General features: G+C 39.4%; 1 pseudogene; it reads left to right on the forward strand.

Annotated features, from left to right (window-relative positions):
- LOC142436316 (ninein-like protein) overlaps positions 1-9,203 on the forward strand; it is an 88,973-nt pseudogene extending 79,770 nt beyond the window's left edge.
- The last annotated feature ends 4,188 nt before the right edge of the window (positions 9,204-13,391 follow it).

Here is a 13,391-nt window from a genome sequence, read left to right on the forward strand (position 1 = left end):
CTAAGTTTACTACCAGACTCCATTCCCAGCAGATCGCAGTGAGGGTAAGATGGTTTGTGTTTGTGTTGCTGGGTGGCTAGTTCCATACTTTGCTAAATCCGTAGTAATTTGCTTGACTAAGGATTGCCACGGAGAATGCTCCTTTTGTACAATCTGGCAAAATCTTGCAAGCGAAAACTAAACCCACTCTCATTGAGTCTGTAGAGGGTTTCTAAGACTGAATCGTTAAGGGGTGTGGGAGGCTATACCATTGACCTTGGCAGTTACCAGCACAAACCAAGGTGACACCTGGCTTTGGTTTCACCCTCCCTGCTGAAAATTTTCATTTCCGCCTCAAAAAGAGTCACCTGACGAATCCCATCTGACCCTAGACCAAGGATGGGACCAGCCTTGTTCGCATGTAAAATGCATTGGAAAGGGGATTATTGGAGATGCAGTTAGTTTAAAATTTGGCACCTTGTCATTTGATCTCTCTTAAGTTCCATTTTTAATTTGTTCCAGTTTTTAATACTTTCTGCTTTCTTTTCTAAATGTTCTTGTCTGTTTTACTTTGTTATTGTTAGTTGTTTCTGTTGTTTTTAAAGTATGTTTTCCTATAGATGAAGTCCAGAATAGGTGCATCTATACAGACCCTAACTGGATTACTGGTTCTTTGGGAGTTTCACACAGTTGGTTAGAAGGAAATGGAAAGCTAATAACGACGAGTACAAGAATGAAGAAAATGTTCCAAAACTGATTGTGGTGATGATTATACAATCTTGATATGATTGAACTATTGAATTGTATATATGTGAATTATGTATCAATAGAACTTTTTTAAAAATTAAAGAATCGCCTGAGAACTTTGCTAAAATATTGATTGTGATTCAGTATATTTAGGTCAAAAATTCAAATTATCAACAGGGGTTGGAACTGGAATGAATCGGTTTGAAGTCCTAAGGGTAAACTTTCCTAAATTCTTCTGGCTTTAGGAGCTTGGGATCAAGATTGAACCATCACCACTATTATCAATCATAGCAGTAGCAGTAGTGTAGAGGGATCTGGGCCGTAGAATATGAGGGGAGGTAGGGGTGGGCCTTTTTGTCCAAGCCATGGTGGACTGTTACTAGAAGAAGAAAACACATTAATTGGCAATGATATTGTTAATTTTGCTTTTTCAACAGGAAAGAAATTGATATTTTAAAGAAAGAGAAATATCAGGCCTGCCTTGAAATGGAAATGATCAACAGTCAGGTTTAGTATTACCACCTGATGTGAAGCTAATGAACTTTTCTTTCTCTCTTTCTTTCTTTCTTTAAAAACTATTTTCGAATATTATAGAGGACTTTGTTCCTCAACGATTTCAGAATGCAGTAACTACCTCCCTTGTCAAAAATCAGAAAGTTCGTGTGGATACATTACTGCCGTCAGGGACACCCCATTTTGGTGCTGCCAGCCATCCTGATAATTCTTAGAATCACATGTGGCATTTATATCATGTCTTCTTGTCTCTTTCTCTCGGTCTATTCTTTATTTTGGAGACCATGGCACTTTTGAATATTACATGCAATTGTTTTGTTCCGTGTCTTGAAGTTTGGGTTTGTCTAGTCATTGATAATAATTAGATTGAGATGAGGCTTCTTTGGCAGAAGTACAAGAGTAAGAGTTGTGCAGTCATCAGCACCATCAATGTCAGAACTCTTCCTTCTTCCACTCATTGTTAGCTTCCCACTTCCCGCAACCTTCCTGCCATGCCCCTAGCCAACTATCACTCCAGTTACTGTCTCTAGAGATTTACATAGCCTGGATTTCATACACAGAAAATCACACAAAGCACAAACAATGACAAAGCAAAACAGAGAAAAACCTCAACCAAAAGAAAATATAAAATGTTAGAAACTGCCACCAGTTAGAACCTCCTTGGGAATTCAGCCAGTCTCAGCCAGAATCTTAACAGTGAGACACACTTTCACATAAACTAACAAGTACTAGCAGACCCCTTAAAATCCCCTTTTTTAATTTATCAGAAAACCACTATAACCAGAACACCACTTATGATTATTTCTGTCACCTAAATCCTACTCATGTATTCCTATCTCCTATTCCTTCTACCCAGTCAGCTCTATCATTTCTTCCTCATCTCAACAGAATACAATTTCCAGCCCCTATCTGAACTTTCTCCACTAACCCAAAGAGCAAGTCCTGCCCCTCCCTCCTCCACCTACTCACACACAATCCAGAACCTTACATACCATCTACAGTTGGATCACTATGCCATGCAAACAACAGTCAGCAGTAGTAACCACAAAAAATCAAGATAAACAAAAGTCAACAACTGAAGATTACGCAACTTCATTGGAATACACAGAAAGTGAAGACCTTAAATTACCAGAAAGAGAATACAGGTGAATGATGTTTGTGACCATACAAGAGATTTGGGGATCAATTCTGAAAAAAGGAAGAAAGTGTGATACTAAAAACCTCACACCCCAAAGAAACCGAGAAACAAAACAATGAGATAACAGAATTAAAAAACATTGTATGAGAACTGAGCAATACCGGTGTTCATCGCAGCACAGTTTACAATTGCAAGGAGTTGGAAACAACCCAAATTTCCATCAACAGATGAATGGATTAAAAACCTATGGTACAGATGTGCTTTACATAATTGATGTATGTATGGATTGTGCTAAGAGTTGTATGAGCCTCTAATAAAATGATTTAAATAAAAACTATGGTACATACATACACTGGAGTACTACACATCACTGAAAAGCAGTGATGAATGCATGAAGCACCTTGCCACATGGGAAAAACTGGAGAAAATGATGCTAAACAAAGTAAGCCAAGCACAAAACACAAATACAACATGAGTCCGCTGAGGTAAACTTAAAAAAAATGCAAAAGGGACATAAGGAAAAAGCTACTGTATACAAACATTCCTGGGGTGGTAGTATGGCAGGGGCCAGACCAAATCCAGGGATACATATGTTAGACAATTAAAAAGGTTTGGGGGGGGAAGAAAATGAAATAAATGGGTAGCTGGGGAACAGGGAACTAACCCATCCAAAGGGAGGGTCTTGTTCATATCGTCGCCGGGAAAGAAGGACCAGACTTCTACCCCATGCTCCAAGATGTGAATGCAACATACTGGCATGAAGCAAGGAACCAGTAGAGAGGTCTGAGGGGTTGGCCCCAATCCCAACTACATGGACAGCAGCCCTTGCCCCCAGAAGAAAGTACTTCAGAGGATAGCATTGAAGCTACAGCTCCGAGAGAGGGACATGTCTGATCAGAGCAAATCGAAGCAAATGAAGGGGGAGGAAGAGAGACTGGAGCACATCCTGGCCCACCAAGCCTTAAGGACAATATCCCCACTAAGAACAGCCAATGCACAGAGAGGACCATATGGCTGGTCCCACTATGAGACAGGACATCCCCCACTGACCCATAGCCCTATAGGGGACAACACTGGAGACACAGTGTGGGAATTAGACCGATCTGACCCCACCACACTGAGGCAAAACATGAAGGGCATGCAACAGAACAGCAAGGGAAGCAGAGCAAGGAAGTCCCGAGGCATTATCAAAAATAGACTTTGGGTTCAGAGCATGGCACCCCATCACGCTCAATCAGCAAACACTCGCAAATGTCAACAAACAGACCTTGAACTATTGACAGGCTTTTCTTTTTTTTGTCATTTGTTTTTTGGTTGTTTTGTTTTCTTTTGTTGCTTTGTTTTGTTCTGTCTTGTTTTTGTGTATATTATTATCTCTGCAGGTCTATCTAGATAAAATAGGTGGGATAAACAATCTGGAGGAGAAAACAATGGGACTGACAGTTCCAGGGGGACATGAGAGAGGGGAAGGTTGGGGAAAAGAAGTGGTTAACAAACCAAGGGACAAGAGAACAACAAGTGATCCAAAATCAGTGGTGAGGAGCGTGTAAGAGGCCTGGTAGGGCTTGATCATGGGTAATGTAACCGAGAGGAATTACTGAAACCCTAATGAAGGCTGAACATGAACAAGAGCAAAGTAAAAGGAAATAGAGGAAAGAACTGCAAGGCACATAGCATTTATAGAGCTCTAAATATAGGCATGTACATATGTAAATATATTTATATATGATGATGGAGAAATAGAACTATGCATATATTTATAGGTTTAGTATTAAAGTAGCAGATGGACATTTGGCCCCTACTCAAGTACTCTCTCAATGTAAGAACCCTTGTTCTATTAAACTGGCATTCCATGATGCTCACCTTCCAGACACAATCACTGAAGGCAAATGTGGTGAAGAAAGTCAATGGTGTCGGCTATCAAAAGATATAGCATCTAGAGTCTTAAAGGTTTGAAGGTAAACAAGTGGCCTTCTAGGCCAACCAAAGCCCACATGGAAGAAGCACACCAGCCTGTGTGATCATGAAGTGTCAAAGGGATCAGGTATCAGGCATCAAAGAACAAAAAATAATATCATTGTGAATGAGGGGAGTGCAGATTGGGGACCCAAAGCCCATCTGTAGGCAACTGGACACCCCCTTACAGAAGGGTCACGGGGAGGAGATGGGCCAGTCAGGGTGCAGTGTAGCAATGATGAACATACAACTTTCCTCTATTTCTTAAATGTTTCCTCCCCACCACTATCATGATCCCAATTCTATCTTACAAATCTGGCTAGACCGGAGGATGTACACTGGTACAGATAGGAACTGAAAACACAGGGAATCCAGGATAGATGAACCCTTCAGGACCAGTGGTGGGAGTGGCAATACTGGGAGTGTGGATGGAAGGTGGGGGTAGAAAGAGAGAACCAATTACAATGATCTACATATAACCCCCTCCCTGGGGGATGTACAACTGAAAAGTGGGTGAAGAGAGACGTTGAACAGTGTAAGACATGACTAATAATAATTTATAAATTATTAAGTGTTCATGAGAAAGGGGGGCAGGGAGGGAGGGTAAAAAATGAGCTCATACCAAGGACTCAAGTAGAAAGCAATGTTTTGAGAATGATGAGGGCAACAAATGTACAAATGTGCTGACACAATGGATGTATGAATGGATTGTGATAAAAGTAGTATGAGCCCCCAATAAAATAATTACCCCCAAAAAAGAACTGAACAATAGAATGGAAGAAAATGAAAATTGAATCTATGAACTTGAAGACAACCATGCAGACTTCAGCAAATGAGAGAAACAAACAAAAGAGTAAAATAATCTGAAGTAAACCTGAGGATGATGTGAGAAACCATGAACAGAAGTAATGAATGTCTTGTTTGGAATACTGGAACAGGAAGAAACAAACAAATCTACATATAAATTAGTAAGAGAATTTGTGGAGGAAATTTTCCCCAGTACTATAAAGGAGGAGATAATAACCATTCAGGAGACAGAGAGAACTCCAAGGAGGTTAGACCCGGGGGGTGGGGGTAGGGGACATGTATAGGAGGGCATCAGGACATATGATAGTCAAAATATTCAACTTCAAGGAAAAGGAGAGAATCTTGAGAGCAGCTAGAGAGGAAAAAAGTCACCTTCAGAGGTAATCAGATTGGAATAAGCTCAGAGCTCTCAGCAGAAAATATGCAGGAAATAAGAAAATGGAGCAACATAGATCAAACTTTCAAAGTAAAAACCTGCCAACCAAAATCCTGTATCCAGCAAAGCGATATATCACATATAAAGAAGAAATAAAGGTATTCCCAAACAAGGAAATAGTTAGAGAATTCATAAAAACAAAACCAGCATTGCCGAAAACACTAACCATATCTCTATGGTCAGAAAATCAACAGCACAAAAACATTATGAGATCGCCACAGTCCGTGCTTCTTTCCAGAAGTCAACACACTAAAACAACACCCAAAACAGTAGATCTAGACGGGAAACAAGGACATGAATAGATTCCTCCCTCCCAAACACAGATAATACAATATGATAGTAACTCACCTGCATTTGGAATTAATACCAATGAAAATCAATGGGCTAAATACCCCAGTCAAAAGACAGAGTAGCAGACTGGATTAGGAAACAAGATCCATCAATCTGCTGCCTTCAAGAAACACACCTCAAACTCACAGACAAAAACAGCCTGAGAGTCAAAAGATGGAGAAAAAATTACTAAACCAATGACAATGAAAGGAAGACCTCACACAAATAGAAAACTACAAGCCAATATCTCTCATGAACATAGATTCTCAACAAAATCCTGGCCAGTAGAATTCAACAACATATCAAAATAATAATAATACTTCATGCCCAAATGGGATTCATACCACCATATAAACAAAATATAGAAGAACCAGATGATCATATTGATGGATGTAGTAAAAGCATTTGACAATATCCAACACCCATTCCTAATAAAAACAATAATTAAATATAAGGAAATTCTTCAATATACTAAAGTCCATGTCTTAATATCCAACAGCCAGTATCATACTGGATGGAGAAAAGCTGAAATCATTGCAATTGAAAATGGGAACCAGACAAAGATGCCCATTATCCCCACTTTTATTCAGCATTGTGCTAGATCCTAGCCAGAATCAAAAGGCAACAAGAGATTAAGGGAGTGCAATTGGGCAAAGAGAATTTAAGCTCTAGTTATTTGCAGATGGTATGATTTTATAGAGAGAGAAAAACCCAAGGTCTCCACAAAACCCTGTTGGAAATAATTGGAGCTTGTTTCAAATAAGCACCCATCTAAGTGAGATGTCAGTAATCTCACCTGGAAGAAGCACACGATCATCGATGATCCAAGGATTATCAATTATATAAACCAGATCTGAAGAAGGGCGTGCTGTCAGAGCTGAAATTTGTGAAATTCTGGTGTTCACAAAGCTATGGCTGACAGTGGGAGCCCAAAATACATGTTCAGGTTCTCCACAGGGAATAAGCCTCCAGTGGCCCCCCTCTGACTATCACTGAGGGATAGGAATAACCTGGTTATCAGGCAGCTGGTATTGGAAAGACGATTATAGTAAATTAAAATGATAAATAGGGCTTGAATGGTTAAAATCTTGTTATTTGAGCTCCCTTTAGATACACTTTGACTTTTATCTAGTTTTTAATATTTTCTGGGTTTTGCTGTTGTTTTCTAGATTAGGTCTTATCTCTGCTGTATTTTGTTATTTTGGTACCTTTCTTGATTCTCTGTTATGTATCTTTCTGTGTTTGGGGGTTTATCAAACCCAGATTGGGTGAATCTGTAGAGGTAATAACTGGAGTAAGAGTTCTTGGGGTGTATTGATGGGGAGGAAAGAGGTAATGGGGAGCTGATATCACGTAGTATGAAAAGGAAGAAATTGATTATATGCAGTAATTGCACAACGCTGCTTGATCTGATAGAGCTATTGGTATGATGTCTGGATTATGCCCTAATAAAATGATCTGGGAAAAACATAAATTTTAAAAAATCAATTTTCATTTACATCAGGGCTATCACATTTTTAACAAAACTCAAGTGAATATTCCCAAATTAATTAAGTTTTCCCACAAGTTTACAGGAATGCTGCTGCTCCACATAACACAATACTTTTTAGCGTTTTAATGAAGGTCAGGAAGACCTCAAAGATGAATTCAAGGCAAGTCACATCAGAAGGCTTTGGAGACTCTCTTTCTGGGTTTCAAAGGAATCCTCTTTATATTTTCTCAAGGATGATCACAGAGACTTCTCAGGAAGACATCTGAAGAGAATGGAAAGCTGCGCTGGGGAGGAGGAAGAAGGACAGGAAAATGTACCACGGCGTGTGTTCTGTTACGGCGCCATACCTGCTCCTCCTGGAGGGTAGCAAGGACTGTCTGACGAGCTCCTCATTGGGAACGACCCATCCACCTGACGCAGCCTTATCTGCCTTCCACACTGCTCTGTGTTCCCAAGCTCAGAGGACATTTAAAACGAACATGATTTGCATCCCTTGAACATGACAAAACTCCCATTTGACATGACATAAATTGAAGAGTGAGAATTCTTTGGGAAATGAATAGAAAGATGAAAACACTTCAGAAGCATATAGGCATAGATAAAGATATGACATGAAACAGTAGCTTCATATTTTGATAGTTTTGTTTAATTAAGGTTTCTTTTTTTAATCATTTTATTGGGGGCTCATACAACTTATCACATTCCATACATACATTCATTGTGTCAAGCACATTCATACATATGTTTCCATAATCATTTTTAACAAGTTTCTATTATAAAATGCTTTTATACTTACCCTTGTGTGTGCGTATTAAACCTACAAGATAAAAATGATATGATTCTGCTCATTGCTGAACCATAGGTATTCACACCAACGTGGGAATACCTTGGAACTGTGGTTGATCTCTCCCCTGAAAACTAATTGTTGTGAGAAAAAAAGAAAGGCAATCCAACAAAAATGTAATTTGATTCTTTTAAATTGTAATTTATTGAAAGATGCTCCTGACCAGTGGTTGACAGTAACTGAAATCTCTATGGTGAAAAACTGAGAAATTTTCTAGCAACTGTTGGAACACACGGCCATTTGTGTATACACCAAGAGGACATCTGTCAGACACTCTAATTTCCTGGCCCAGTGGTACTGAGAATATCAACAACTTACTGCCAGATAGATTTGGATATCAGGGACAGGTCAGAGGTCCTTTTGAAGAGATTCATATGCTTTAAGTTTCTTCCTCCCCCCCCCCCTTAACACGATGTTTTAAATAACTTAGATAAAAGTGGGAGGCCTTCAGAACAGTGGTTTAAATGTTCTTAATGGTCTAGATGTATTCTCACTTCTTCTCAGGATTAAAATAGAGTTCTCAACTTCAGCATCATTGCTGTGTGAGACTGGATAAGTCTGTATAGGGGCTGTCCTATACACTGTAGGATATTTAGTAGCATTTCTACATGTCAGTAGCCACCCCTACCTACCCCAATTATGACAATGAAAAATGCCTCCAGATGTTGCCACGTCCCACAGTGAGACAAAATTACCCCTCATTAACCACTGAAAGGATCTGCTGGGGCTTCGTTTTTGTTTTCAATCATTGTTTTACCCTTTTTTGCTCTAGAGTCAGAAATACAAGGATCAGTTATCTCAGCTCAACCATAGGATCCTTCACCTGGGTGAGGAGGCCTTTGTCCACAAGGCTCAAAATGAGAAAAATCAAGTACCCGTTCAGTTGCTGACACTGAAGATGGATCGGGCTGGTCACCAGGTGAAAGAGCAGGTGAGTGGGCAGTGCAGAGTGGGAATATGAGAGCAACAACTTAAAGATATGGAGACATACACTGCCCCACACATAGCCAGGAAGCCTAGGGGAAAAGAACATGGAATATCATAGTTTTTTATAAATCTGCTTTATTTAGAAGAGTAGCATAAAGGAATTAAATCTTAAAAAGAGAGTGAATTCCTACAACCTTTCTGAAAAGACAAGTTGAAAATATAGATAGCAAGAGCCTCAAGAATCTCATTATAAGAAGTAAAACTTCACTGTTTGCAAATAATATGATTTTATATATTGAGAATCCTAAAGGGTCCACAAGAGACTAGCTGGAAGTCATAGAGGAGTTTAGTAGAGTAGCAGTATACAAGAGTAACAATTGACTTCTTCTATACCAGGGATGGGGGTACAGAAAAAGATACCAAGGAATCAGTATCCTTTGCAAAAGCTGAAATACCTGGGAATAAACTTAACCAAAAACCAAGACTTGTACGAAGAAAATTATAGAACATTACTATAAGAAGCCAACCGGGATCTACACAAATGGAAGCATATTCCGTGTTTGTGGATCAGAAGACTCAGTATTGTGAGAATGTTGATACTATCTAAAACAATCTACAAATAAAATGCATTGCCGATCCAAATTCTAACATCATTCTTCAAAGAAATGGAAACACTGATTATTAACTCCATATAAAAAGGGAAGAAACCCAGGATAAGCAAAGAACTCCCCAAGAAAAAGAACAAAGCAGGTGATCTCACATTTCTTGACCCCAAAACCTACTTATACAGCCACAGTTGTCAAAACAGTCTGATACTGGTATACTGATACATGCTCCCTGTCACTAGCCACCCAGGAAATGCGAGTCAAAATGACCATAAGATCCCACCTAATGCCCATAACTAGCCCAATTAAAAAAAACCAGAATGTGAAAGGGAGGATAGGGCGGAGGTAGGGGGAGGAATGAGGAGCTGATGCCAAGGGCTCAAGTAGAAAGAAAATATTTTGAAAATGATGATGGCAACAAATGAACAAATGTGCTTGACACAATGGAAGGATTACAATAAGTTGTACAAGTCCCCAATAAAATGATTTTTCAAAAGAAACAGAACAACAAATGTTGGAGAGTGTGTGGTGAGATAGGAACTCTTATCCCCTGCTGGTGGACTGGTAAATATGTACAGGCACTCTGGAAGGCAGTAGGGCGATACCTAAAACAGATGGCAACTGAACTACCATATGATCCAGCAATACCATTGCTGGTATGTACCCCAAAGAAATAAGAAGCAGATCACGGACAGATGTTTCCCTCCCCTATGGTCATCACAGCAGAGTTCATAGTAGCAAAAAGCTGGTGGGTGGGCAGGAAGAAGCTGGAAACAGCCTACATTACCATCAGTACAAGAGTGGATAAAAACTCTGGTACATACATACAATGGAATACATCCCTAAAAACAGCAATGAAACACCTCAAGTTGTAGAGGCATCTGGAAGATATTATGCTAAGTGAAGCTAGTCAAGCACAGAAGGATAAACACTGTGTGAGTCCACGATAATAGGAACATGCAGCAGAACGGGCACAAGTTCAAGTGTGCAGGCCATCCAGTCGTCTGGCTGGGGACCAGGCAGGCCGCTAAAGAGCCACACATCATCTGCTCAAAGTAAGTATCATGTAGGTCACTTGGCCGAAGGTCACCTCATGAGAGCTGGAATCAGATGGATGGGGTGGGGTTGATGCTGGTCCCTGAGAGGTAGCCATGTGGATTTGGGGTGAGGTCTCCCAGAGAGGGAATCAGCCCTGTCAGAGGAATGGGGCTTACTGATGCGAGGGGCAGCACAGGAAAGAAGAAAGGCAATGGTCAAATTTGGGGGAACATAGGTGCATGCCTGTTGAGGGGAGAAGAGGGAGGGCTGACATTGTGGGGGAGGGGTGTCCAGTGAGGTTGCTCTTGGGAGGACCTGATGCAGAGGGGTTAAGTGGAGAGCAAATGCTTTGAGAGTGATTAGGGCAAAGAATGTATGGATGTGCTTTATACAATTGATGTATGTATATGTATGGATTGTGATAAGAGTTGTATGAGCCCCTAATAAATTGTTTAAAAAATAATAATAAATTTTTTTAAAGTTGTATGAGCCCCTAATAAAATGATTTTTTAAAATACTGTAAAAAAAGAAACCAAACTTGACCAACAGTTACCATGGGTGAAGGGGAAAGATCTGTTGCTTTGGGAGCATTGAGTTTCTGTCACTGTGGTCGATAGTTTGAAAAAGGATAACAATGATAGTTGTACAACATGAAGAATATTATTGGGCCTCTTCTCGCTCTGAATTATACAACTAGAAGTTGTGCAATTGGAAAATATTTCTGTATATTTGTGCCACAGTTAGAAAAAAATAAGTATATGAATTACAATGAGTATAAGGAAGAAGAAAAAGGTTTTTAATTAAATATTGTAACAATTGGACAACTTTTCTTGATCTGATTGAATTGTATGACGTGGGTGAAGTGCTAATACAACTGTTTTAAAAGATGTGATGCAAAACAATAATATGGATTATTCGGGAGAACATGATGCTGAGTGAAATTAGTCAATCACAAGGGACAGATATTGTATGAGACCACTACTGCAAACGGTTTTCATATTGAAAAATAAATAATGAGATAGAAAGAAACTCCATGTGGTTACAGATCAGATCAGGTTTTCTGGGATGTTAGAATTACAGAGTCAGATCATGACCAAGAAAGCCCCATGGAGCACTTCGACTCTGACAAATACATGTGTTGCCCTGAGTTAGAACTAACTCCACAGCATCAGTTTTCGTTATTAACTGCTGTCTCTTGTTCCCATTCAGGATGACGCTTAGGGTTGCCCGTAGGCATGCCCTGTACCCAAGATTAAAGTTTCATGCAGAATAATTTCACTGCCCTTAAAATTCTCTGCTCCACCTGTTTGTTCCTCTATTGTTCCTTGAACTCCTGCTAGTCGCTGACCTTGTTTCTGTCTCTTTAATTTTGCTTTATAATTGGAATCATGCATTATGTAGCTTTTTCAGACTGGTTTCTTGTACTTAATAAGTACTTAAGTTTCCTCCATATTTTTTTTCATGGCTTGATGGCTCATTTATTTTTTTTGCTAGATAATATTTCCATGATACAGATATGCTCGTTTGTTTAGCCATTGACCTGTTGAAGGACCTCTTGATTACTTCCAGTTTGGGGCAATAATGAATAAAATTACGATAAATATTTGTATGCAGGCTTTTATGTGGATACAGATTTTCAACTCATTTGAGTAAATACCTAGGAACACAACTGCTAAAACATATGACAGGCCTTTGGAATAGTGGTTACATTACCAGATAAGTATTGGACTGCTGACAGCAAGATTGACAGTTCAAATCCACCAGATGATCCGAGGGAAAAAGATAAGCCTATCTATTCCCATAAAGAAATCCTGTCAGAAACTCTATAGAGGGACGCTGTGAGTCAAATTGGCTTGATGGCATTGTTTTTGTTTTTTTGTAAGCCTATGTAAGAAACTGCCACTGTCGGATTCCTATGCAAAACACTACGCCCTGCGCCACACCTATACTCCTGACAGAGCTTGTTAGCATCCCATGTTCAGACAGAGGCTCGTAGCTAGTAACTTGTAGATGTGTAGATTTCGCCCAAATACCATTTTAAATGTCTTGAAGTTAGTTCTTTTAAAACATAATTTTTTGATTGGTAACCTCCTTTTGTCAGGAAATACATGAAAAACAATTTAATACCACAGAAAAGCAAGTGGATAAAGTGGAAATGATCTTAAAGAATATGGAAATGCTTCTACAAGAAAAAGTAGATGAGCAGAAGGACCAGGTGAGTGATAAGTTCTTGTCATTTCCTCACAAACATCTTATATCTGCACACTTCTACCTCCTGGGTATTCACACAGCTGGTGTAGTAAGAGACTGTCTGGTCACAGACTCCGAGAGGCCATGTTCATTAGTTACCCCTCAGACTGAGCCTCTGTCAACACCTTATACTTGAACATGAAGTAATTTTCCACAGGATTCATAATTAATAGCAGTCAATAAAAGATTCTATTATATATATAAAACTAGCTTGTTTATTGTACTTATTTTCTTTTGGGTATCATTTTAAGGTTTCTTTTTTGAGATGGCCACATAACCTCAGGAAGGTTATGGATTTATTCATGCATCCTTCATTCAGCACATTGCCT

Source organism: Tenrec ecaudatus, unplaced genomic scaffold (genome assembly GCF_050624435.1).
Source record: "Tenrec ecaudatus isolate mTenEca1 unplaced genomic scaffold, mTenEca1.hap1 Scaffold_215, whole genome shotgun sequence".
Classification (NCBI taxonomy): domain Eukaryota; kingdom Metazoa; phylum Chordata; class Mammalia; order Afrosoricida; family Tenrecidae; genus Tenrec; species Tenrec ecaudatus.